Source organism: Cherax quadricarinatus, chromosome 70, assembly GCF_038502225.1.
Source record: "Cherax quadricarinatus isolate ZL_2023a chromosome 70, ASM3850222v1, whole genome shotgun sequence".
Classification (NCBI taxonomy): Eukaryota; Metazoa; Arthropoda; class Malacostraca; order Decapoda; family Parastacidae; genus Cherax; species Cherax quadricarinatus.
The window spans coordinates 13,428,394-13,455,957 of NC_091361.1; the positions used below are offsets into that span (position 1 = coordinate 13,428,394).

Genomic DNA, 27,564 nt, shown 5'->3' on the forward strand with positions numbered 1-27,564 from the left:
CGTAAAGCGGGGCCCTCCTGTATATATATATATATATATATATATATATATATATATAGTAGACCATCGATTAAAACGGTTTCCTTTAAAACGTTTTCTCTATTACACTATTGTCAAACTGTGGCATATTTTCGCTTTGCACTTCTTAAAATTCAGTATAAACTGTTCTGCTTCTCAGTATGAAAAAAAATTCAGCGCCACCACCTGGACGGCGGAGATTTTCCCTTTGTGTAATGAGCGCTAAGCAGTTTGCCTGTTGGTGAGGCCATTGTTACAGGGGAGGCCATAGTTCCCAACCCTGACACCTCCATACCAGCGCTCGGTATATACCCGTCTAGTGTGGTGCTCAGCATTCTTTGTGAATCGGGTTTTGGTGTTTTAACTGCCATATATTGCATCGGCCAAAGAACCATGGCACCCAGGAGGCATGCAAGTGATGCCAGGAAGCGGCAAGACAAGGTAAAAAAGGTTGAAGTCTGGGAATTATGAAGAAAACAGAGATATGAGAAATGCTTAAATATGGTGGATATGGCGAGAGTTTATTAATGAAGCGTCGGTTCGTATCATTAAAAAGAGTGAAGCAAATATACGGGCTTGTGTAATGAATAAGCCAGGCTGTCGTCTGATTTACTGACCTGACTGACCTACTGACGATTGATTTACTGAATGGCTGACTTACTGACTGACCTGATTTACTGACTTTCTGAATGACTTGGCTGACCTGACATGACTGATTTACTGAATGACTTACTGACTTACTGACCAGACTGATTTATTTAATGACAGCTGATTTACAGAATTACTGACTGATCTACTTACTTGACTGACCTAATGACTTGACTGACTTGAATGAGTGACCTACTGACTCACTCGGCTGGATTGACTGACAGACTGGACTACAATCCACCACATCCCAGATGGGCCTCAGCATGCCTCTCCACTCCCTCCTCCACAATCATCGACAAACACCGGTAGCCATAATTTAAGGTAAGAAATATTATTTCTGTTGCATTTGTAGCCTTGAACAATAGAAATAACATACATAAGATCCTTGATAATGTGAGAAACCACGGAACCGCTTGGAATTTCGCTATTTTTTCACAATGGTGGTTCTGCGCGTGTATGTGTGTATATATAAAAAATATATATATATATATATATATATATATATATATATATATATATATATATATATATATATATATATATATGAATGTGTGTATATATATATATATATATATATATATATATATATATGAATGTGTATATATATATATATATATATATATATATATATATATATATATATGAATGTGTGTATATATATATATATATATATATATATATATATATATATATATATATATATATATATATATATATATATGAATGTGTATATATATATATTATATATAATATATATATATACACATTCATATATATATATATATATATATATATATATATATATATATATATAATATATATATATATATATATATATATACACACATTCATATATATATATATATATATATATACACATTCATATATATATATATATATATATATATATATATATATATATATATATATATATATATATATATATATATACACACATTCATTATATATATATATATATATATATATATATATATATATATATACACACATTCATATATATATATATATATATATATATATACACACATTCATATATATATATATATATATATATATATATATATATATATATATACACACATTCATATATATATATATATATATATATATATATATATATATATATACACATTCATATATATATATATATATATATATATATATATATATATATATATATACACATTCATATATATATATATATATATATATATATATATATATATATATATATATATATATGCGCGCAAGGAATTCGCAAGAGCAGGCGAAATATACACAAACACTGATCTCTGGCTGAAGGAGACTCGAACCTACGAACCTTGGAACAAGGTACGCAGTGCTTTACTAATCTACCCACACTGGACCAATACCTTGGTCCAGTGTGGGAAGATACATATATATATATATATATATATATATATATATATATATATATATATATATATATATATATATATATATATATATATATCTATATATATATATATATATCTTTTAGGAGTGAAGAAGTACAGGATGTGAGTGTGGGGGGGATGCGTGAGGCATTACGTAGAATGAAAGGGGGTAAAGCAACTGGAATTGACGGGATCATGACAGAAATGTTAAAAGCAGGGAGGGATATAGTGTTGGAGTGGTTAGTATTTTTGTTTAATAAATGTATGAAAGAGGGGAACGTACCTAGGGATTGGCGGAGAGCATGTATTGTCCCTTTATTTAAGGGGAAGGGGGACAAGAGATTGTAAAAATTATAGAGGAATAAGTTTACTGAGTATACCAGGAAAAGTGTACGGTAGGGTTATTATTGAAAGAATTAGAGGTGGCAGAATGTAGGATTGAGGATGAGCAAGGAGGTTTCAGAGTGGGTAGGGGATGTGTAGATCAAGTGTTTACATTGAAGCATATAAGTGAGCAGTATTTAGATAAAGGTAGGATAGTTTTTATTGCATTTATGGATTTAGAAAAGGCATATGATAGTGGATAGGGGAGCAATGTGGCAGATGTTGAAAGTACATGGAATAGGTGGTAAGTTACTAAATGCTGTAAAGAGTTTTTATGAGGATAGTGAGGCTCAGGTTAGGGTGTGTAGAAGGGAGGGAGACTACTTCCCGGTAAAAGTAGGTCTTAGACAGGGATGTGTAACGTCACCATGGTTGTTTAATATATTTATAGATGGGGTTGTAAAAGAAGTAAATGCTAGGGTGTTCGGGAGAGGGGTAGGATTAAATTATGGGGAATCAAATACAAAATGGAAAGTGACAATTACTTTTTGCTGATGATACTGTGCTTATGGGAGATTCTAAAGAAACATTGCTAAGGTTAGTGGACGAATTTGGGAATGTGTGTAAAGGTAGAAAGTTGAAAGTGAACATAGAAAAGAGTAAGGTGATGAGAGTATCAAATGATTTTGATAAAGAAAAATTGGATATCAAATTGGGGAGGAAGAGTATGGAAGAAGTGAATGTTCTCAGATATTTGTGAGTTGACATGTCAGCGGATGGATTTATAAAGGATGAGGTTAATCATAGAATTGATGAAGGAAAAAAGGTGAGTGGTGCGTTGAGGTATATGTGGATTCAAAAAATGTTATCTATGGAGGCAAAGAAGGGAATGTATGAAAGTATAGTAGTACCAACACTCTTATATGTGGGTGTGAAGCTTCGGTTGTAAATGCTGCAGCGAGGAGGCGGTTGGAGGCAGTGGAGATGTCCTGTCTAAGGGCAATGTGTGGTGTAAATATTATGCAGAAAATTCGGAGTGTGGAAATTAGGAGAAGGTGTGGAGTTAATAAAAGTATTAGTCAGAGGGCTGAAGAGGGTTTGTTGAGGTGGTTTGGTCATTTAGAGAGAATGGATCAAAGTAGAATGACATGGAGAGCGTATAAATCTGTAGGGAAAGGAAGGCGGGGTAGAGGTCTTCCTCGAAAAGGTTGGAGGGAGGGGGTAAAGGAGGTGTTGTGGGCGAGGGGCTGGACTTCCAGTAAGTGTGCGTGAGCGTTTTCGATAGGAGTGAATGGAGACAAATGATATTTGGGACCTGACGATCTGTTGGTGTGAGCACGGTAATATTTAGTGAAGGGATTCAGGGAAACCGGTTGTTTTATATAATTGGACTTGAGTCCTGGAAATGGGAAGTACAATACCTGCACTTTAAAGGAGGGGTTTGGGATATTGGCAGTTTGGAGGGATATATTGTGTATTTTTATACGTATATACTTCTAAACTGTTGTATTCTGGGCACTTCTGCAAAAACAGTGATTATGTGTGAGTGAGGTGAAAGTGTTGAATGATGAAAGTATTTTCTTTTTGGGGATTTTCTTTCTCTTTGGGTCACCCTGCCTCGGTGAGAGACGGCCGACTTGTTGAAAAAAAAATTATATATATTCTTTAAGTTCAAATTCACCCCTCTTCTTAATTTTGAAAGTATTCATTATAATATATGAAAAAATTACAATTGTATATAATATTATCCAAGTATAAGTTAGGTTCAAGAAAAATTCTAATACTCTTGCAAGCTACGAAAGTATATATACCGAAAGATTTATCCCAGAATTAATTATGTACCAGCTAGTTTCGTCCCCCAAATGCTACAACTGAATTATAAAAAAGTAGAATCGCAAACGTTCAGTATTAAATCTACAATGTACCTAATTTTTCAAGTAGTAAATTATTTGATGAGACGAGCACTTGTGTGAGAGTGCTCGTTAGCACTCCTGTGACGTAGTCTCTGCTCCAAGGTGGAAGTGTTCGTTATCACTCCTGTGACGTAGTCTCTGCTCCAAGGTGGAAGTACCCGTTAGCACTCCTGTGACGTAGTCTCTGCTCCAAGGTGGAAGTGCTCGTTAGCACTCCTGTGACGTAGTCTCTGCTCCAAGGTGGAAGTGCTCGTTAGCACTCACTCCTGTGACGTAGTCTCTGCTCCAAGGTGAAAGTACTCGTTAGCACTCACTCCTGTGACGTAGTCTCTGCTCCAAGGTGGAAGTGCTCGTTAGCACTCACTCCTGTGACGAAGAACCTCTGCTCCAAGGTGGAAGTGCTCGTTATCACTCCTGTGACGTAGTCTCTGCTCCAAGGTGGAAGTGCTCGTTAGCACTCACTACTGTGACGTAGTCTCTGCTCCAAGGTGGAAGTGCTCGTTAGCACTCACTCCTGTGACGTAGTCTCTGCTCCAAGGTGAAAGTACTCGTTAGCACTCACTCCTGTGACGTAGTCTCTGCTCCAAGGTGAAAGTACTCGTTAGCACTCACTCCTGTGACGTAGTCTCTGCTGCAAGGTGGAAGTGCTCGTTAGCACTCCTGTGACGTAGTCTCTGCTCCAAGGTGGAAGTGCTCGTTAGCACTCCTGTGACGTAGTCTCTGCTCCAAGGTGAAAGTACCCGTTAGCACTCCTGTGACGTAGTCTCTGCTCCAAGGTGGAAGTGCTCGTTAGCACTCCTGTGACGTAGTCTCTGCTCCAAGGTGAAAGTACCCGTTAGCACTCCTGTGACGTAGTCTCTGCTCCAAGGTGGAAGTGCTCGTTAGCACTCCTGTGACGTAGTCTCTGCTCCAAGGTGAAAGTACCCGTTAGCACTCCTGTGACGTAGTCTCTGCTCCAAGGTGGAAGTGCTCGTTAGCACTCACTCCTGTGACGTAGTCTCTGCTGCAAGGTGGAAGTGCTCGTTAGCACTCACTCCTGTGACGTAGTCTCTGCTCCAAGGTGGAAGTGCTCGTTAGCACTCACTCCTGTGACGTAGTCTCTGCTCCAAGGTGGAAGTGCTCGTTAGCACTCACTCCTGTGACGTAGTCTCTGCTCCAAGGTGGAAGTGCTCGTTAGCACTCACTCCTGTGACGTAGTCTCTGCTGCAAGGTGGAAGTGCTCGTTAGCACTCACTCCTGTGACGAAGAACCTCTGCTCCAAGTGCTTCTTAATTATTTCATGTAAAATGGATTTTCAGTGTACATACCTGGAGTTTACCTGGAGAGGGTTTCGGGTGTCAACGCCCCCGCGGCTCGGTCTGAGACCAGACCTCACAGACTAATGATTCGTCAAAGCAGAATATAATTTTTTTCCCAGGTATAAGTAACCAACGTATTTGTGTAATCTCAAGCTTGATTTTCAACTTGTCAGGTACTACATTATAAATATCTACTCCGCAAAATGATAGGACTAAATTAACGACAGTGACCAACCCAATGTAAGTTAACCTTAAGTTCGTATACCGTGACGTTTACCGATGACGTTTCGGACCGAAACATCGTCGTAAACATCTCTCTAATATGTGCGGGCTATTTGTGTTCCTTATAAAAATCAGCGATCGAATTATGATACAAGTATGTATGGTACTTGTATCTCAAAAAATAACTTACATTTTGACCTATCATTAGACTTTTGTTGCAAAATTTTCTTAAATAATTTAAGTAACTGAGGAATCGCAGGACAGGTTAACTAATGTTAGTAATGAAAGGGAAGGAGTCACAGCCGTAAAGCCGGATTCCCAATGGGCTGCCCACTGAATATCGTAAAAATCCAAATCTGGAATCTTACAAGAGGTTGGCCCTTCTAGAGAGGTGCCTTGTTGTATTTGAAGAGCTTTGGACCCAAGGAATTTAGAACTACCCCTCTCTTCCTTGGAAATTCTTCGTTAGCTCTCATTCCTCAGGCGCTGGATGACCCCTTGGGGTTTAGCGCTTCCCCATATTCCGATAACCATGAATGGTGATCAATAACTCGTCGGTGTGAAGCATAAATATCACGGCAACAGTGAAGAAAACACAAAAGAACAAACTTTGACTAGAACAAACTATCGCTCTCTAAAAGAGTTGTATCAAATGACTCGAGAAGAGTGTACACACAGCGATACAGTAAGAGTTTGCTCTAGAACATGTCGGTTCTTCACTGTCGTCGACAGTACACCATTTGCATCCATCCTGGCTCCAGTCTGTTGTTATTTTTGTACAGTGAATTCTTAAGAGCATCACTAAAACGTAGTAGTTTCATAGCAGCTATGAGAGGTTTGTCCTTTAGTCCCCATAGTAATTCGTAGCGTATTGTGCCTTCCTGCCGGCCAGAAGACATCTCGGATGAGAATAGAGTAAATGAGTAAACAAAGTTTATTCTCTATACGTGTACTCGTAGTGAATATATTATATTCTATTTTCTTGTGATATTTTTAGAGATCTTTTGCCGTTTCTATATAATACGAGTTAAAATATACTTGTTTATGCCAAACAAATGCGTAATATTAAACGTATGATGTCACTAAATGAAAGTGGAGGACACTGTTTTCTCAGTAAAGTTTACTACCAGTGGTTCATGGTGCTAGTTAACCAGTCACACTTGCACTTACAAGATGTCTTCATGATTTATTAAAATTACTACCTTGGTAATGAAAAAGTTTCATTCTTCACTGAATGAATGGCGAGCTTACTTTGGACGATGTTTCGCTCAAATGAGAGGTTTATTAGATACTTCATGGTAACACGTGCTCATGTGTGAGTTTTACAAGTCCTTCAGAGGAACACTGTCAGGTGTGAGCCTCGCACCTGACAAGTGTTCCTCTGTTCCGTGTTTTTTCTCCCCAGCAGTAAATTCAAGATTGCTGGCCGCCTCAATCTCTGTCAGCCAGAAAGGATGACCACAAAATATTTTTTTTAACGTTATGGATCACTAGCGTCGGTACTCAGCGATGCTTAGCAACTGAATGGCTCGTCAGATAACAGACCCGCTTCAAGAGAGATTTTTCTAGATTAAGTTGTGCAAGGGGAACACAGGTATCAATACAGGGGATACGAAGAGGGTACTGAGGATATCGAACCAAGAAAGAGCTGGGAACAATTGACTTTAGTAATATCAGAATTAGGAAAAAATGTTGAACACACAACTGGACCCAGTGAACTGTCAGCTAGAATCTAAGAGCTGAACCGTCATTGGTGTTATCTTCCTGAAATACAATAGATTTATGGTATCTCCTAAACACCCTTCAATATACGTTAAATAATGTTAGGTTAAATTTCTCCATTTCTCTCTAAATTTGAATTTCTATTTAGAGCATTTTCCTGACCTCAAATCTTATAAGAGTTGTCAGTCACTGTCTTTAAGGAATCGATATTCCAGCTATGTTAGAAATGTTAGGTGTTCATTAATATATACAGATTTCTTATTCAACTACGAACATGTCTTCAAGTTAACAGAACTAAGCAGGAGTAACTGGAGGCACAAATCACTATGCATTACGTTACTTGAAGCAATCCCTTTGATTCAGCACATCCACCGAGCTGGCTGATGATTCGAGCTGGAACTTTGCTACATGATAACACTAAAGGTTAAAGAAGTGTCATGAGGATTCCACCGAGGTGCTGCTTCAGCGACACCGAGGTGCTGCTTCAGCGAGGGAAAGGAGCTGTTTCATCACCCCCTAGGAACTGCTTCAGCTCCATGTATACTTAGTTCGAAGCGTCAGGCCCGTTGAACGCCCAGTAGTGTAATGCCATCGGAAATGTAGCCTGACTTTGCATGTTGGTAGCAGTACTGGCCTTCAAACCCTGTTGTGCCTGACTACGTCTTTATAATTAACAAAAGACTTGCTCCCACTCTCCAACAACTCCAAGACGCAACGCCAATTTTTGTAACTACTACCACTTTTCGCGTAAAATGCCAAGCCAATCTCTTCGTGTGAACTACCTTTCCAGCAAGTCTTTGCCTGAGATGACTATGCAACAAGCCCCTCAGTGTACGCTGACTACAAGTTTCACTGCACCATTCATCAAACCTGCACTGTTAAACTCTTGTTGCCACTTTCCACCAAACTTCAGCGGTGCCATAAGATATTAAACAAATCTCTGCGATTTTACTTTCCTGAGGAAACCTCACCTGAAATAATCAGCCAATTTTTCTCCTCGTTCGCTCTGCCCAGCTATCTACCCAACAGCCGTCAGCGTCATAACTGCCATTTCCACTCACGTAGAGATTAAGTACGTAGTTTATATCTTTAGGACTATGGGGGGAACACGTTTTTTGTCTGCCCCTGAGATGCCAGTAACTTTTGTAACAGATGCAATATTCGTACATGACCAAATGCTGACGTGTTTGACATTTTTGTTTGGGTGTCAGCGAATGACGATGTGTGTTAATTTCTGGATGTTTCTTTAGCAAGAGAATGCATGTAAGGCCAAGAACTCCATCTATAATCAGGGACTTTTGTATGAAGCAGTGTGGCCAGTCTGGAGTATTCATAATGTTTATTGTGAGGTCAACGTGTTTTTATGGCGTTTCTAATTATCGTAATTCATACGAATTTATTAAATATGTTTACATCAGTATCTTGTAAAGGTAAGGTTATCATTTTGCTCCATTAGCTGGTCAGTTTATTTGTGAACGTTTTGTCACTTAAACGTTTCATATTAAGCTTGCAAACTATTAATGTGAGGCTGAACGTTTTTCGTGTTATTTACTTGATATAGTGTAAGAAACGTGTTGGGGTTAAATATGGAGTTAAATATCAGCATTTTATAAACGTAAAAAAAAATATGTAGAATTTCGTCTCCACTCCTCTTCCTACATCTCAGCTAGAGCTCGAACTGACAGTTTCCGTACCCTTTCCTACAACTGGGATACGAAAAATCTTCCGGTGCCATGAGGCAATGACTCAAAAACAAAGTTGCGTCAGTAGTGAACTAAAACGCTTCATTTAGTAGATACATTGCTTCATCCTTGCAAACCCTTGAGATTTCGAGCTCAGATTATTGTACATCATTAAGTTTGGGGGCCGAGAGCTCCTGAGGATAGTCCACCTATCAGTATTAATCACTATAATGTACAGACATTTAATTCACTTTCAAAAGAAAAAATATGACTGTCTCTTGTGTGTGTTTTACTGCATATCAGAATATAACTTCCCGTGAATGTGTACTGTCTTTCTTCAGTTACCCGGACAAAGAGGGATAAAGTGTAACTATTTTTCAGTAATCCCATAAATAGATGCCCCACATTGTGTGGATACCCTGACCCAAAAGATACTGTATTTCTTTGTAAGGTCGCCTTCACTTGTTTTGGTGATACATCACAAACTCCAAGATATGGACAGTATTCTATACAATCTCTAAATATTTTGGCTGATAATATATTTCTTATACCACTTGGTTGGTCAAAATATCGTTTAGTAAAATACTACAGTGTGACTGGATTAGGAAACCCGTCTAAGAAATATAAAAGTGTATGAATAACTTAAATTTAAATTAGAAAAAAAATGAGTAAATTAAAGGAACAGGAGATATATCTGGAAAAATGAAGCTTAAAAAAAAAAAAAAAAAAAAAAAATAAAATTACAATAAATTATAAATATATATTTTAGATAAACAACTCAAGTGGTTTGACCTGAAGATGGGCTGAGGACATTTAGTGAAATGCATATCAATATTTAAGCGACAGGATATATACACCAAGAGGTGTATGTACGCTAAGAGGTCAATTTATTCCCAATTCTAAGGATAAAAATGTCCTCGACTGGTCAAGATAAGGTTATGCAACATTATTACTCCTCGTCTAGGAGACAGGCTTTAAGCTCCATTACCCAACCATTTCGGAGATTTTAATTTCTGGAACATAATGTATTGTACCAGAACAGTAAGTCACTAAAATTACAATAAGATATTAAGCAGCAAATGAAAATAAATAAATAACAATGTTTGTCCTACAAACTGTTTAGTTTACGAAATGTAAACAGTACACTAAACTCACCAAAGAAAGCAAATTATAATTGTCACTGTAAACAAGTTAATTACAGAATCACCATGCAGCGAGGTATGATTATAATAATTGTAATAATCTTGAACATTAAAGTGGTATAAAATACCGACAGGTTGTTAGGTAAGACACATATGCAACAGTTAGGTATCTTTATTTCGAAACGTTTCGCCTACACAGTAGGCTTCTTCAGTCGAGTACAGAAAAGTTGATAGAAGCAGAAGATACTTGAAGACGATGTAATCAGTCCATCACCCTTCTCCAGACTAAGGGACTGACCACCTCAAAACTTTAAGGGTGATGGACTGATTACATCGTCTTCAAGTATCTTCTGCTTCTATCAACTTTTCTGTACTCGACTGAAGAAGCCTACTGTGTAGGCGAAACGTTTCGAAATAAAGATACCTAACTGTTGCATGTGTCTTACCTGTAATAATCTTCTAAAATTCTTAAGTCCCAAGTATTCTGTAACTTAGCAATAATTTGAGAATCATCCGAGTCTCTGCATGATTTAAACTCAGAATCATGATGGTTCAGAGTATCGTTATAACAAAGCCAGATGAAGGTGAGTTGAATCATATTACTAAAACTGAATATGTAAAGAAATGCTGAGAAAATTCTTGTAGGTATAAAACACAAGTTTAGAGAATATCGGTAAAACGATAAATCACCTTAAGAAGAAATACATAAAATATAAAACCAGATAATTATGAGTTTTATTGTTAAGTTATTCTTGGTGTTATTTATTGACTACCAAAGACTCTGAAAGACCCAATTCGCTCTATTCTGAATACTTAGCGCTTCTTTTTGATTATAATAATAATAATAATAATAATAATAATCTATTCTGAATAATATGAAAACATTTAACTTACCTTTACCAAAATGCTTAGTTGTTATTCTACAGTTTTGACTAAAAATCAAGATGCAGTTAAGGATTTTTATAATCTTGTCATATATATCACAAGCTGCAATCATCTTAGTCTAATTATGACCAGCTTTGGAGTTCTGATTTAACAACCTTTCCGAAATAATTATAGTTTACCCTCTGGTGGTGAGTTTATTCATGTTTCATGATGCATTTTGTCTTCGATATCGACCCTTAAGGGCTTAGCGCTTCGTTATGCTTATAACAATCTTCGTATGAGTTTATAAAATTAAAAGTGAAAATTTTCCTTATATATATATATATATATATATATATATATATATATATATATATATATATATATATATATATATATATATATATATATATATATATATATATAATTTTTTTTTGGGGGGGAGGCCTAATGCGATATTGTATTTTTTCTATGAATAATTTTGGTTTGAGCAATGTTTCAGAATTGGACCCTAATGATGGTGGTTGATATGCCACTGAAATTTTGATATGCTCTTCAATAAATGTACAAAAAAAGATTTGTAGTCTCTCACACGCTAAAAATTATGTTGTGTATGTGTGTATGTATATATATATATATATATATATATATATATATATATATATATATATATATATATATATATATATATATATATATATATATATATTATATATATATATAATGTATAATATGTATATATATATATACATATATAATGTATATATATATATATATATATATATATATATATATATATATATATATATATATAGATATATATATATATATATATATATATATATATATATATATATATATATATATATATATATATATATATATATATATATATATATATATATATATATATATATATATATAAATGCCGAATAGGTAAAATTGGTCTATTAGCAAGAACTAAAGAACCTTAGAAACCTTACCTAACATTATTATAACAAGCGCAATTTCATTTGGCGTAATCCAACTAAATATATTTGAGATAAATTTACAGTAATTTAATAAACAATCACAATAAAATACTTTTTATCGTTAGGTTCAGAATGCTTTTTGTGAAATTATAATTTTTGCTTCTCTTATTCGTCAAGGAGAGCGTTGCTATTTAAGCCAAAATCGCATGTTTTACCTATTCGGCACGACATATGTATCTATATCTGTAATTAGGATTACTGGGTGTGTGTCTATATATATATATATATATATATATATATATAGATATATATATATATATATATATATATATATATATATATATATATTTGTGTGTGTGTGATTGTAAAAAAATATATTTACTGAGGAGAATCAGAAGTGGAAAGTGCATTATTCCTGATATATAACAATGTTCTAGTCTTGAAGGCCGAACTAGAATGCCTTGGTTGTATATCACAAATGCTTCAGTTTCGGGTCATCACTTGACTAAGACCCGCTTCAGGAAACCTTCGTTCTGTTTTCCTGACACATCTCACCCAAGCTGAGCCACACTGTCGAGCCAGCTATAGGAAAACTATCTTCAAAAATATCTTCGTCATTCTATGCCTCACCGGTTGCCATACTATGAAAACAGTATGAATGAGATAAAGGGTTGATGCAAGTAAGTTACAAGTGATGATTTGAGAACATAAAAGAAGTTTCCCCTTAAGAAGTTATGTGAAAGAAAACTGTGAAGTTGTTTTCAGAGGAGACTGCATGGGACTGATTGGTCAGTGAAACATTCTTGCTATGTAGAGGATATATTTAGTCATATACGAGACTGAAGAAGTGAAAATTAGCTGAATATAATAGAGACAAATGTAGTGAAGCATAAAAACCTATATTTATATAAATGAGTATTCACGCTTCAACCATCTCGTCTGATCATTGAGCCTTAACTCATACAGTGTTGTAAAAAGTTCCAGTATCCCGAGCTGGTTATTGATTCCAGTGTAAACATTTAAATGTTATCTTCAACATCTATTCTTTTCATATGTTACAAGAACTCGTACCTTTATTATCTATTCTCTATATACTTCGATATTTCTGTGCATAGAGTAGTGCGTGTGTGTGTGTATGTATGCATGTGTGTGTGTGTGTATGTATATGTATATGTGTGTGTGTGTGCGTGTCTGTGCGCGCGTGCGTGTGTGCGCGCGCGCAATAATCGCGGACAAGCGATAAAAGATGCAAAATAACTTTGGAGGGGAGTTGAACGAATCTGCCTGGACTTCCTAATCATTTCTACAAATTGCAAGCTCTTGCTGTGTTGACTGATTGTAACATGAGAGGCCTAGAGCTATCTTTCAACTCCTGTTGTTATTTTGCATATATATATATATATATATATATATATATATATATATATATATATATATATATATATATATATATATATATATATATATATATAAGAATGAATGATCAGTCACGACATAAAGGGAGTGGAATCTTTCTCCAAGAGACTATTTTCGCTTTGAACGTGAAGGTTTGACTCCCTTTTAGTGGCTGTCTCGTGACAAAATTATAAAGTGTATTTATTTACGTCTATAGCACGTTATTTCGTTATTAAACATGTGACGAAATGTGTGTGTGAGTCATTTATCTCGCTAATTTCTTCGGTAATCAGCTGATATATATATATATATATATATATATATATATATATATATATATATATATATATATATATATATATATATATATATATATATATATATATATACATATCCATTGAACACACCTTTTATTTTACATATAATCTCCTCTTTTATGCAGTTTTTCATACCTATTTTGTGACGATCCTTTGTTTCTTAAATGGGAAGCAACAGATGCCTCTAGCAGTTGTTTAGCCATTTATCATGTCATTACTATGTACAGACCCGCGTTAATAAACTCTTGTCTGTTTCCTTAACGAACAAAACACCTCCACCCATTTACTTATGCTCCCCTAATTACTCTGTTCTTCCCTTAAAGTTCGTACACCAGTTTTATTCTTGTTTATTTACGCCCCTTAATTAAACACACAAATGGTAAATCGAATTGTATTGTCGTAGAGTAGTATTCAGTTAAATGAAAATTGTGAGATATAATATTCATATCTAATACTATCGCCTTCATGTTTAAAGGCCGAGATGGATAATTGCGTTAGGGTTATAGGCTGACATATCTCTAGCACACTATGCACTTCCGTCTACATGACTTGTACAGGCATACGTACAGTACTGGCATTATTATTATGGATTTTTTTAAAATTCCATATTTTTGTACTTAAGGTCAATTAAACCAATTTCACAATTAATGGATTCATTTTAATACAACAGTACAGGTAAACTATTTTGCATTACCGTAATAAGGCGTTTTACGAGTTGTTTGATCGTACTGTGAACTTTGTGTATTTCATCCTTTAATACAGACTATAAACTCTCAATAGGGTTCATGTCGGGAGATATTTGCAGCCCACGAGAGCAGCTCAGCGCCATTTTGTGCACACTACGTCTTTAACGATTTTGTTGTGTAACATGTGGCTGATTCTTGTTGAAAATCCAACGTACATCACTATTCCAGTCTCTTATCTGAGGCAGTAATTGGTGTTGTAGGAATTCCCTGGTGGGGAACCATTTCCATGACTGGAAATGGTTCCCCACATTATGATTTTCTGAGGAAATTTCACCGTCTTCAGGCATTCAGGCATAAAATCCACACATGACCACCTTACAGTCAGCGCACGGTCATCCAACATTGCAATGGTTGATTCATCAGAAGACACCACTCGCAATAATAGAAAAGACAATAGAAGTGGTGAAACAACCAGAGACGCTGAATGGTAATCTTAATTTTTTCAAACAAAATTATTAATTTACTAATAATGTTATTTTATCCTCTTTAATGGGGGCTCCTTGTCATGGTAAAGAGGCTATTGATCTTCTTCCTTTTGGTCGTCTTCCTCAGACCGAACCTAATTACCTCCAATCCCCTCTTCCCTATCCCATCCTTATCCTCCCTTTTCCCTTTCCAACTCCCTTCCTATCCTTTCCTTTTCCCTGTCCCATTTGTATCCTCTGGGGTCCTCCCCTCTGGCATTATGGTTTCTAGGTAGGGGAAAGTGTGCCTGTGTTCATCCGACTTCGTGGGGTCCCTCGGGAGTGGTGTGGTTTGCCGTGGAATCTGGATCATATGAAGGCGCCCTGCTCCCTTCCTGGATTTCCAGGAGGTGGGGCAGGATGTCCTGCAGGTGACGGGTGTATCTTCGGAGGCTGCCTGTCGGTTCTGGGAGGTGGCAGCCGAGGGAGGTATGCTTTGTGATGGGTTTCCGACCACCCTCTCTTTTGTCTACCGAGGTGGCTCGGTAGATATGAGATTGCTTTCCCAGAGCGCTGGTTTACTGGCGTGAAGGGTAGGTTATGGCACGGGTTCCACGTTGCCTCTGCACTACTGGCATTGTCGAGGTCCTCTTGGATATGGGGGGGAGTGGGCCCTTTCATGCCTTCTAGTAACTGTCCCTCTGCTTTCCCTCTCTTTTTTTTCCTTCTTTTTTTTCTTAAAACAACAATAAGAAAGAAGTACTACCATCAAGGAGACTTTTACATGATAATTTTCTGATCGTCCATCTGCCTCAGGTCGGGCCACCCACGGTCCTACGCCTAAATGTTTCAGAACTTTTAGTGGTGACAGTCCTTTGATTTTTGCTCATTCCACCCAGAAACAACCTACATATCCACTTCCTTTATGCACCATGTTTACAAGTACACAGTGAACCAAATTCTTTTCCTTGCACCCAACATCTATTGACTATCTTTCAGACCATAGTATCGGTAAAGCTCTCTTACGACATGTTTGCCAAAATGTATCCTTTCGCGGTCTGCAGAGTGGTGTGCGCATCGTTACAATTCAAAATGCAGGCCAAGCTCGTAATCTTTCCCATCTTCTATTGATAACGTTCCTATCACAGTTCACAAACACGCTACTCTCAGTTCTTGCAGTGGTACGGTGGTCTTACTGCATAACATTATACACTGATTTCCTGTCTTGCGGTGATGATGTTTTAGAGCAATTGGCCCTCCAGGACCTTCCAATTCTCAAAGTGGATATGTATGTCCTTCCTGCTAATGGGCAAAAGAGCTCTCCCAGTAACATCACCCGCTTAACCTTTGACTGTCGTGAGCTCAAGTCCTCCATTTATATCACAGGACATTGCCTAGTGGTCCGTAAAGTGGTCCCTCCACCCTAGCAGTGTCGAAATTTTTGGCTTGTCGAATATCTAACTAAATACTGCAGGTCTTTGGTGGAGTGTCCAGTCTGCGGTGCCACAGGTCATGACAATACATCTTGCAGTCTTCCCTCCCACTTGTCTTAACTGCAACAAAACTCACTCTTCTTTTTCCCGCTGAGGTCAGGCCTTTCGTAATGAATGTGAAATCCGTTGTCTTTAGGATAATGAAGGTCTTACTTATAATGTGGCTATCTCTCGACTCCACCTTCATGGAAATCTTCCTCTTATTCCCTATTTCTGAGTAGGTAGGAGACCTCCAACCTCGGAGGTCCCCCCCACCTACCAGCTTCTCCTTGCTGTGCATTCCGGGGTCACAACAGTTTCTAATTCTTTCACAGTTTTGCCCTCTGAAACCACCACCTACTTACCTCTTCCGACCTCTACTTCATCTTCTCGCCCACTAGTTTATCAGTCTGCAAGGCCTCGCATGCCTGCACCTTCTTCACGCCTCTCAACTGTAAAGTTGAACCTGTCTCCTATGCCAAAGTCTCTTCACATTCTTTCACTGCTTACAATTCTCCAACAGTTCTCCTTTTCGGCCTCGGTGCCTAGTTTTCACCCCCCTTCTAACTCTCACACGAAGGTGGAGGTTCACCCATCCCTCATCGTGTGGTTTCTTCTGTTCCCTCCCAGGTTTCTTCTCCAGTCCCCTTCAAGTCTCTAATGTCTGCTGGCACATCTCTCCTTGTTCATACTCCCCTCCCCTCTGACTTTAGTTCCCTCCTTAGTCTCCCTGATCTCTACTTGCTCTCCCTCACCTGTTTCTGAAGTCATGATATCAACATCTTTCTTGTCCACTAAAACACATGCGGTGTCCAACTATATTGTGGAGACGAAACCTTTGATAGACACTGGTGCACCCCTTTATGCCCCTTCTTATTTTTCACAACCCTCGCAGCATTTTTTCCTTCACAACTATCCGATTCCTCTCTGCTTACTCTTTCCATCGCCTCCACACACTGACTTCACTGACCCTACTAGCCTGTTGATTTTATCGCTTCTCATTGTTGGAATACCTATCTTTGTGAATAATGTATTATTTACAATGGAATATTTGTGGCCTCATGGGTAATCAGGGAGAGCTCCATGTGTTGCTCTCCCAGTTTTTCCTGGTGAGTCGGGTTACAAGAGCCTAAAATTCTTTCAGCTGTTCTCTGTCCCACTTTGGGCTATGTGCTGTTGCATTCTTCTGATCCCTTTCCAGATGAAACTTTTAATGAGAGTACGCTTTTTATTTATGTTGGTATACCGTTTCAACAGGACTTTGTTCTTTACTGCATTATACTGCAGCCCACTGTGACTCTCCTGATGATCAGTTGTAGACTCTTCTCACTTCTCACTATCTTCACGTTTTAAACACGGGTGCTCCCACCCATTTTGACTCTCGCACTCAGTCTCTCTCTCGCATTGATATTTCAATCTGCTCCACATCAACTGTACTTAATTATGCTTGGTCTGCTCTCCCAGATTTGCACGACAGTGATCACTTTCCTATTCTTCTTCTACGCATACTCTCATCTCGCTTCTTTTTTGTGGGGACCCTTCTTTGTCTTCTATTGATGACTTTAGATTTGAGTGCAGTGTCACGTTCTATTCCTCAAATCTCGGGCAGGCATTCTCAGACATGCGTGCCTTGGTGGTCTCCTGCATGTGCCAGTGCAGTGCGCTTGAAACGTGTTGCATGGGGCCATTATCGATATACTAGGACCATAGACGATCTTCTGGATTTTAAGCTGGTGAGGGCAGTCGCTCGCTGTGTCATATGTGACACTAAATGGAATTGTTGGCAAGACTACATTTCTACCATTACCTCAACTTCCCCTGTATCCACGGTTTGGAAGAAGGTACGAAGTTGTGTAGCAAGTTCACTCCAGACCCAGCTCTCATTTTGGGGGGTTGCTTGTGTTAGTGTTGCAGAACCTCTTGAAGTTGCCATGGAAATCGGGAACTATCTTCTCCATATCTTCCAAGGACTTCACCTCTGTCCCTCGTTTCTCGCTTCTAAGTCTGCCAGGAAGCAATCGCCCTTGCATTTTTCTTATGTGATGGAGCCTTATAATGTACCTTTTACTCTCTTGGAGCTAAAGTCCACGCTTTCCACTTGCTAGTCATCGGCAGCTGGGCCTGATGGTATTCATATCTATATGCTACAACATCTGCATTCTACAGCCCTTGCAGTTCCTTTTGCATCTTGTTTGGACACACGGAGTCTCCCTCAACAATGGAAATCTACCATTGTCCTACCGTTTTGCAAGCCAGGTACCTCGGGGCTTGATACCTCTCACTATCGCCCTATTGCTTTGACCGGTGTAGCCTGCAAGGTGATGGAAAGATTGGTGAAAAGATGTCTGAAATGGTATGTGGAGATTTACAATAGTCTTTCTCATTAATATGGCTTTTGCAAGGGCCGCTCTACTCTGGACCCTTTGTTGCACTTAGATGCCTATGTGCGAAATGCCTTTGCTACTAAACACTCCATTCTGGCAGTCTTTTCTGATCTCGAGAAGGCATATGACACCACTTGGAGGTATAACATCGTAGCCCAGCCCCCATCCCTTAGGCCTTCTTGTAATCTGCTGACAGTCCTTGCTGCTTTCTTGTTTGAAAAACATTTTCGTGTCCGTGTTGGCGCCTCATTTTCCTCAGACTTCGTTCAGGCTGAGGGAGTCCCGCAAGATTGTGTCCTTAGCACTACCCTTTTTCTCTAGGCTCTAAATGATCTGCTGTCCATTCTTCCATCGCATATTTGGTCGTCACTTTGTGGATGATCTCACTAAAGCTTACGCAGGCACTGACTGTCATCTGGTAGCGGCCTCCCTTTAGGATGTGATTGACCGAGTTTCCCATTGGGCCACTTCTCATGGATTTATATTTTCTTGTGCGAAAACCCATTTCATTACCTTCACTAGATGCCCTGTTGTCCAAGACTCCATTGTAGTTGCGCAGCTCGCATATCCTGGAATGTGATACGGTCAATTTTTATGACCTTATGTTCGACCACCGGTTGACATGGAAACCTCACATTTCATCTTTGAAAGCAGTTTGGCTTAGTCGGCTTAACCTCCTTAAAATTCTTGCGCATTGTTCATGGGGTGGGGGGGGGTAGACATCGCCAGACTCTGCATTCTGCCCTAATCTTGTCGAAGCTAGATAATGACGAACAAGTTTATTCTGCGGATTCTCCTGCAACTCTTTCTAAGCTAGATCCCCTTCATCATCAGAGTCTACGTTTATGCCTTGGTGCCTTTCGTTCAACCCCTGTTGGAAGCCTCTATGCTGAGGCGAATTTTCCTTAGCCAATCGTTGTGATTCTCATTGCCTTCGTTACTTTGTCCACTCTCATGATCTTCGTGTTACTTCTACGTATAGGATGGTCTCAGATGTTAGTAGAAACCCGTTATTTGATCGGTGGCCCTGATTACTCAATCCGTTTTCTCTTCGTCTTCACTCCGGTCTTCTCTCCAGTTGCCTTCCTTATATGTTCATGCAGCGTCTGCCTTTTCCCTTTTCCCTTGGAAGGTTCCGACGGTTTGTGTCTGTTCTCTCCCACTGCCGTGCGCTAAAGCTCTTCTACCTACGGCTGCTTCTCGCTCTCTCTTTCTTGATCACTTATGGTTGTTTACTCGTGCCATCTCTGTTCATACTGATGGTTCTTAATCTTCTGATGGAGTTGGGTTCACAGCGGTGCTCCCTGACGATGTTGTCCGAGGTCATTTGTTAGACTCGGCTAGTATTTTTACAACTGAGTTGTTTGCCATCCTCGTAGCACTTCTCCGTATTACATATATGTCTCCTTCGGCGTCTGTGATCGTTTCGGATTCCCTCAGCTTTCTATAAGCCATTAAACAATTTGATTCCCATCATCCGGTGGTCCTTAGTATTCAACTTTGGTTTGCATTGTGTAGCTAGGGAAAACCAAGAGTTTTTTTTGTTGGGTCCCTCGACATGATGTGTAGGCAATGAACAAGTGGACACTGCTGCACGGTCAGTGGTACGTGACCTTCCGGTTTCCTGTAGAGGTATTCCTTTCAGGGACTATTTTACCCCCATCTCTACCAATCTTCACAACCGGTGGCAACAACGGTGGTCAGATATTCACCATAACAAATTACATTCTATTAAACCACTTTTGGGTTTGTGGTCATTTTCTTACCACTGTTGTCGTACTCTCCGCATAGGCCATACTCATCTTACCCATGGGTATATTATGGAGCGACACCCTATTCCTCTGAGATTTGTCAGGTCCCTATTTCGGTTCATTACTTTCTTGTGGATTGTCCAGTTTACTAGTGAACTCGGAGAATTTACCTCCGCCGCCGCCGCCCTACCGTTCTTTCTTTATCTTCCCTCCTTGCTGATGGCCCTGCCTTTGACTTATGATCACTTTTTGACTTTATAGCAACTGATTTACTACACGAACTTTGACGTATATCCCCTTGCATCCCTTCCAGCCCTTTTCTTCCTTCACTTCTGATCCCCTTTCCAACTAGCTGTTTATAGACCCGGCACTTTTCTGCCCCGCAGCACTGCATGACCCTTGTCAGATTAGCGCTTTATTTAACTATAATGTTATTTTTTGTTATTTTAGGGTGCCCCGTAGCTCGATCGCTAGCGTACTCAGCTCACACACTGAGGTCCGGAGTTCGAATCTCCTCCGATACGGCTGAAAAACATTAGGAAGTGTTTCCATAAGACACCTGCTGTCCCTGTTCACCCATCAGTGTAAAATGGGTACCTGGTGTTAGTCGACTGGTGTGGGTCGCATCCTGTGGGACAAAACTGACCTAATTTGCCCGAAATGCTCAGCATAACAACCGGCTTTCTATATATTAGTATGTCACTGATGTCAACTATGGTCTGTATACCATGTACATGTTCTTTTAGTAAATAAAGATATTATTATTAACAACAAATGAACTGAATAGCTAAATGTAATTCTTACTTGCTCCCGTTGTTCACAGGTCCACTCACTGTGATTCTAAACCCAGGCTAAACGTTTCCGTATCATAGGTTCAGTAAGTTGCGGCTTTCTGAGACGATATGCTTTTAATCCATTCTCCAAAAGCCTCTCATTAACTGTCCTTCGGGCAAGGCTAACACCTGATGCTGCTAGGTCGGAGGAAATCTTCCTGCAAGATGCTTTAATGTTGCTAAGATCCATTCGTATTATTTTTGTCTATTCGCGGTGTTTTCTCGTGTTCTACTACATATTCTCCCTTTCTGGGCTCAAATCATGATCGTAATTCAGTTTCTTCTTATTTTCACTATATGAGTTGACACACCAAGTGTTATTGCCATTTGTTTTTGTTTGAATGTGCTCTCTCAATAAAATGCTTATCTAACTCTGCGAGGACTCAAATCACTATTTTTACCCAATTCTCCTGACTTTCTAACCAATAAATTGCAAGGAAAAAAACGAAAGGCATTTTTAGTAACAAGCAATGACACAGAAAATACACACTAATAAAATTATCACCATAAAAAAAAAAGCAGAAAATATCCCTTTTCGTACCGAACCAGGACAGCGCCTGGGACACGCCTCAACACCAAGCGGTCCGTCTAATTCAGTGATACCTTCCATTGTTCGTTCAGAGTTGCCAGACAAAAACTCTTAATACTCTTCAACTCTTAAGTTAATTTTAAATAGTTGCCTTGTATTAATGCTTTTGCAATCAATGAAATTGGCTTAATTGACCATTTAGTATAAAAATATCGAATTTCCTGAACATCCTTTATGATAATGCCAGTACTGTAAATACATATAATTGTTTTATCCTTATAAATTCTACTAAGTGGAGAGAAGCTTATATATATATATATATATATATATATATATATATATATATATATATATATATATATATATATATATATATATATATATATATTACAGAAGGAGGGGTGTTAATGTTGCAGTTTAAAAACTGTAGTGTAAAGCACCCTTCTGGCAAGACAGTGATGGAGTGAATGATGGTGAAAGTTTTTCTTTTTCGGGCCACCCTGCCTTGGTGGGAATCGGCCAGTGTGATAATAAAAAAATAAATAAATATATATCGTGCCTAATAGGTAAAACTGGTCAATTAGCAAAAACTCATTTAAAATTAAGTCATTTATAAAATTTTCTCTTATACGTTAAAGATATATATTTTTCATTAATGTTAATGTAAAAATTTATAATTTTGCACCAAAAGAATCTTAGAAAACTTACCTAACCTTATTGTAAAAAGCGCAATTTATTTTAGCCTAACCCAACTAAATATATTTCAGATAAGTTTACAATAATTTAAAAAACAGACTCGATGAAATATATTTTTCTCCTAAGGTTCAGAATGACTTTTGCGAAATTATTGGAGTCACAAATTTTTGTTTACCTTATTTGGCAAGAAGAGCGTTACTATTAATTCAAAATAGCAAGTTTTACCTATTTGGCACGACATGTGTGTATGTGTGTGCGTGTGTGTGTATATATATATATATATATATATATATATATATATATATATATATATATATATATATATATATATATATATATATATATATATATATATATTAAATTATTTATAATAATGAAAGTCATAAATGTTGATTAATAAATAAGAGTGGGTGTGGACAGTGGTCTGGGAAGTAGCAGGTCCAACTTTCTATTGTACGTTCCGTGGCTCGGTAGTACAACCTTGGGCTCACTACATGCTAGCCCCACGGTTCAAGTCCCCGTCCAATTTTCAGTTTATTCATTGACAGTCATTCTCCAGACTATATGGCTTTGAGGGGTATGAGAATAGTTGTACCATGAAAGATTCTGAGACTATGGGATTTGACAACAGAGCCACGGGTTGTGCTGCTGGAAAATGTTTCCGCTGAAAAGCTTCGTGAATTAGTGGTACAGAGTTGGACCCGCTTTATGTTGTATAAGAATAATGGACAGGGACTGAATCGAGGTCTGTGAGTGGTTGAGCTTTCTCTATAACATTCTTTCAATATGGACTTCAAATACAGCCGTAGCAGGATAATACAGCGTAGGACCTGCTACTCACAGATAGTGAAACCTTCTGTCCTTCTTTTTATATATCCATGAGCAGTTGTTCACTAGGACTTCAAATAGCTTTGTATATCAACACCATAATACATACAGACATACAAAGGCAATGAAAAATTTAATTAGTTTTTCAATATATCTTACATTTCCTGCAGTTTTTATGTATCTAAGATCATAATGGGTAAAAACCTTTGTATCATTTGAATGCGTGCTCAGCCCTTCAAAGAATATTGCATTTTCGCTTTCGAGTACTGCACAGTAAGCAGGTTTGTGCAGTCATTGCTGTGATTTCATGCTCTCTTCTTGAGGTCTCAGTGCATCACCAAGTTGCTCAACAAGGTTACACAGCTGTGGTTTTGAAAGGTTTCTCGCATTAGCTAAGAGTGTATAGCTAGGAACGTGTGTCTTCGCGACTATCAGATGGAGGACTGAACTTCGACCACTTCTTCGCTGTAAGACTAACACTGGTTTTGCACTTTTACGTAACTATAATAGCAATGTTCTCATGCAGGCTAAATATACTATGCACTAGGCCCAGTCCCCTCCATCATGAAACATGACCCTCGCAACAGCAATAACTGTATTCTCCCGCATATTATTCAGTACTAGGAATATAAAATGTCCTCCGGAATTTTGAGTCGTGTAATTTCACCGACTCTTGCAGATAAAACCCTCTCTATATATGTATATTAAGATACTTCTAGATATTTTTGTGTGTCAATGGAAATGTATATATATATATATATATATACATACTATAGAAAAGTTTTTATTACTAGAGTCACGTGAACCCAAAATAAACTTGAGTTACAAAACATATATAAATTAAACAGGTGTTTTCGTATGCAATAAATTTTGATACAGCTTAATTTCATGCATTTTTTTTTTGGTGTGTTGTATTTTTGCTTTCTGATGATTGAAGACATGAAAGAATATTTGGTAAGATCAGTGTAATTACGATTGAGAATCTCATGTGGTTGACTCCTCATGACCTTGCCAACCCTTGGGATATATTATGGTATATCTTCTATACAGCCTATCAACCCTGTTGTGTTATGTTGATGTAGCATAATGGAGTATATCATGTTGTATCATGAATATATTTATTGTTGTTATACAAAATAAAAATTTAAAGTTAATTGCAGTATTTTGCTTTATTTTTCCTGTTACTTAACGTAAGGGACTAGACCCATAGAGGCATAAATATATGGATAAGTATCGGATACCAGGCAGCAAACTATAATTGTTTGCAATAATTATAAAGTGGTGACCATAAAAAAAAGGGAAACGTTCATATATGCACTAATATCAAACTTGGCGCGAAAAGGGGATGCATTATCAGGTAAAATCTTGGAGATACAAGGAAGTTCTCAGAGGCTCGCATATGCGCTTACTGGCGGTTGAGGACAGTGACAGAAGCAGCCTTTGTTAGGTTCAACTCCATGTATGGAGAATTACTGGCCAGAACTCTAACCCTTAAACTGTCCAAACGTAGATCTACGTTTTTTCAAAATTTGAAAGTATGTAAAAAAAACGTAGATTTTTTTTTTTACATTTGAAAACGTGTAAAAAAAACTTTGATCTACTTTTTTTTTTGGTTATATTTGAAAATATGTAAAAAAATCGAAGATGTACTTTTGGAGCACTACGCATGTTAACGTAAATCTGTTTGGACAGTTTAAGGGTTAACTTAAAAGATGAGGCCGACATTGGGTGAGCAATCACTGCACTCGTATATGAGAACCTCTTAGAATTTTTTTTTTAAATATATTATGACACGAAATCGTAATGAAACGATTAGCCCAGTGGCTAACGCTTCTCTTTGGAGTTTTATGACTGACCACGGGTTCTAAGCCCACCCGTGGTGTGGTTTAATTACATTATCTTTTGAACAAGACCTTTTACTCGAGCTAAAATTTTAAAATACACATTTTATTTTCGTTCCCAAGGACTTGGACTTTACACTTGTCCCACACTAAATTGCCTCTGCCACTTTTCAGACCATAATAATTTGTTCAAATCTTCCTGAAGTTCATTTTGTCCTCTGAATCTATTGTTCGGCCTATTTTTGTGTCAGCGAATTTACTCACGTCACTTGTAATTCTTTCGTTAAGGTTATTAATGTAAATTATGAAAAACAATGGGCCCAAAGCTAATCCTTGTGGAACGCCAATAGTGACCGCTCTTTATTGCGACTCGACTCTAGTAATGTAAACTCTTTGCTTCCGATTGGTCAGCCATTCCTCGATCCATGATAGAACTTTACCTTCTATACTATGAGTGCCATTTTCCTAAGCAGATTAACCCGCATCGAAAGATATCCTAAAAAACACAGAAGATACCTACCAAGCTGGAGTACAATAAATTCAATGAGGCTACTTACCAGATAGCTGAATAGTGTCCATACATTTAAAAGGGAACACACTAGATGCTGAACTAGGAGCTTGTATCACGGACATACAGTCTGTCCAAAAAAATGGTGACTGTCAGGAGGTAGTTATTGGAATATCTGGAGAGAAGAGATATCGCCAGTGAAAGCCACCACGGATTGAAGGAGACAACTAAACTTGATTTATCTAAGTGAAGCGGATAAAAGAGAGACTGACTCTGGAAAAACACTAGGACAGTAAAACAATTTGTTACAGATCCATACCAGACACAGATAAATAAGCTACAACAGCAAGCAGGACGGGAGTGAAGGGAAAAGTCCTCCAGTAAATAAATGAGTAGATGAAAGTCGAAGACAAGATTTTACGAAGATTAAGATGCATGGAGGTCATAAGAAAAAATTGAAATCCCATAAGGATTAGTACTCTGGCCACTACTCTGGTTTTGATACGACACATGTGCAACATGGTTGGGGTTTGGGACGCGTATTGGTTGGGGGTTGTTAGGGGTCCTGGTTGGGGGTTGTGAGTTGTGCTGGTTGCGGGCTTTGATGTGTCCTGGTTGGAGGTTGGGAGAGGTGCTGGTTGGGGTTCGAGGGTGCTTGTTAGAGGTTGGGAGGAGTGATGGATGGGGGTTGGTAGGGGTTAATGACATGCAGTTTAGTATAGGTTCATAACGCCTGCATCTCACCCCGCCCAACGCCTTAACTATTTTCTGCATCGCCCATCCCAACATCCCATCCATTCCCTACCTCACCGATCCGAATACCCCACCCATTCCTTCCCTAACCCCTCCAAACACCCCTAATAAATATGTTCTGGTGTGTTTTCTCAAGTGTTTTAACCCCTCACCCCTACCAGGAACCAAAACCACTCACCCCTACCAGCAAGAACAACCACTCACCCCTACCAGCAAGAACAACCACTCACCCCTACCAGCAAGAGCAACCACTCACCCCTACCAGCAAGCACAACCGCTCACCCCTACCAGCAAGCACAACCACTCACCCCTACCAGCAACCACAACCACTCACCCCTACCAGCAACCACAACCACTCAACCTTACCAGCAACCACAACCACTCACCCCAACCAGCAACCACAACCACTCACCCCAACCAGCAATCACAACCACTCACCCCTACCAGCAACCACAACCACTCACCCCTACCAGCAACCACAACCACTCACCCCTACCAGCAACCACAACCACTCATCCTTACCAGCAACCACAACCACTCACCCCTACCAGCAACCACAACCACTCACCCCTACCAGCAAGCACAACCACTCACCCCTACCAGCAAGCACAACCACTCAACCTTACCAGCAACCACAACCACTCAACCTTACCAGCAACCACAACCACTCACCCCTACCAGCAAACACAACCACTCACCCCAACCAGCAACCACAACCACTCACCCTTACCAGCAAACACAACCACTCACCCCTACATGCAACCACAACCACTCACCCCTACCAGCAAGCACAATCACTCACCCCTACCAGCAACCACAACCACTCGCCCCTACCAGCAACCACAACCACTCACCCCTACCAGCAAGCACAACCACTCACCCTTA

The 27,564-nt window shown here is 38.5% G+C and overlaps 1 protein-coding gene across 1 annotated transcript in view; it reads left to right on the forward strand.

Annotated features, from left to right (window-relative positions):
* Window positions 1–166: 166 nt before the first annotated feature.
* The window catches only part of LOC128694484 (inactive rhomboid-related protein 2-like), a 79,463-nt gene continuing 52,065 nt past the window's right edge, over window positions 167–27,564 (forward strand). Inside the window, exon 1 of the mRNA XM_070099898.1 lies at window positions 167–987. The gene's annotated coding sequence lies outside the window, so the exon portion shown is untranslated. The remainder of the gene's footprint in view (window positions 988–27,564) is intronic.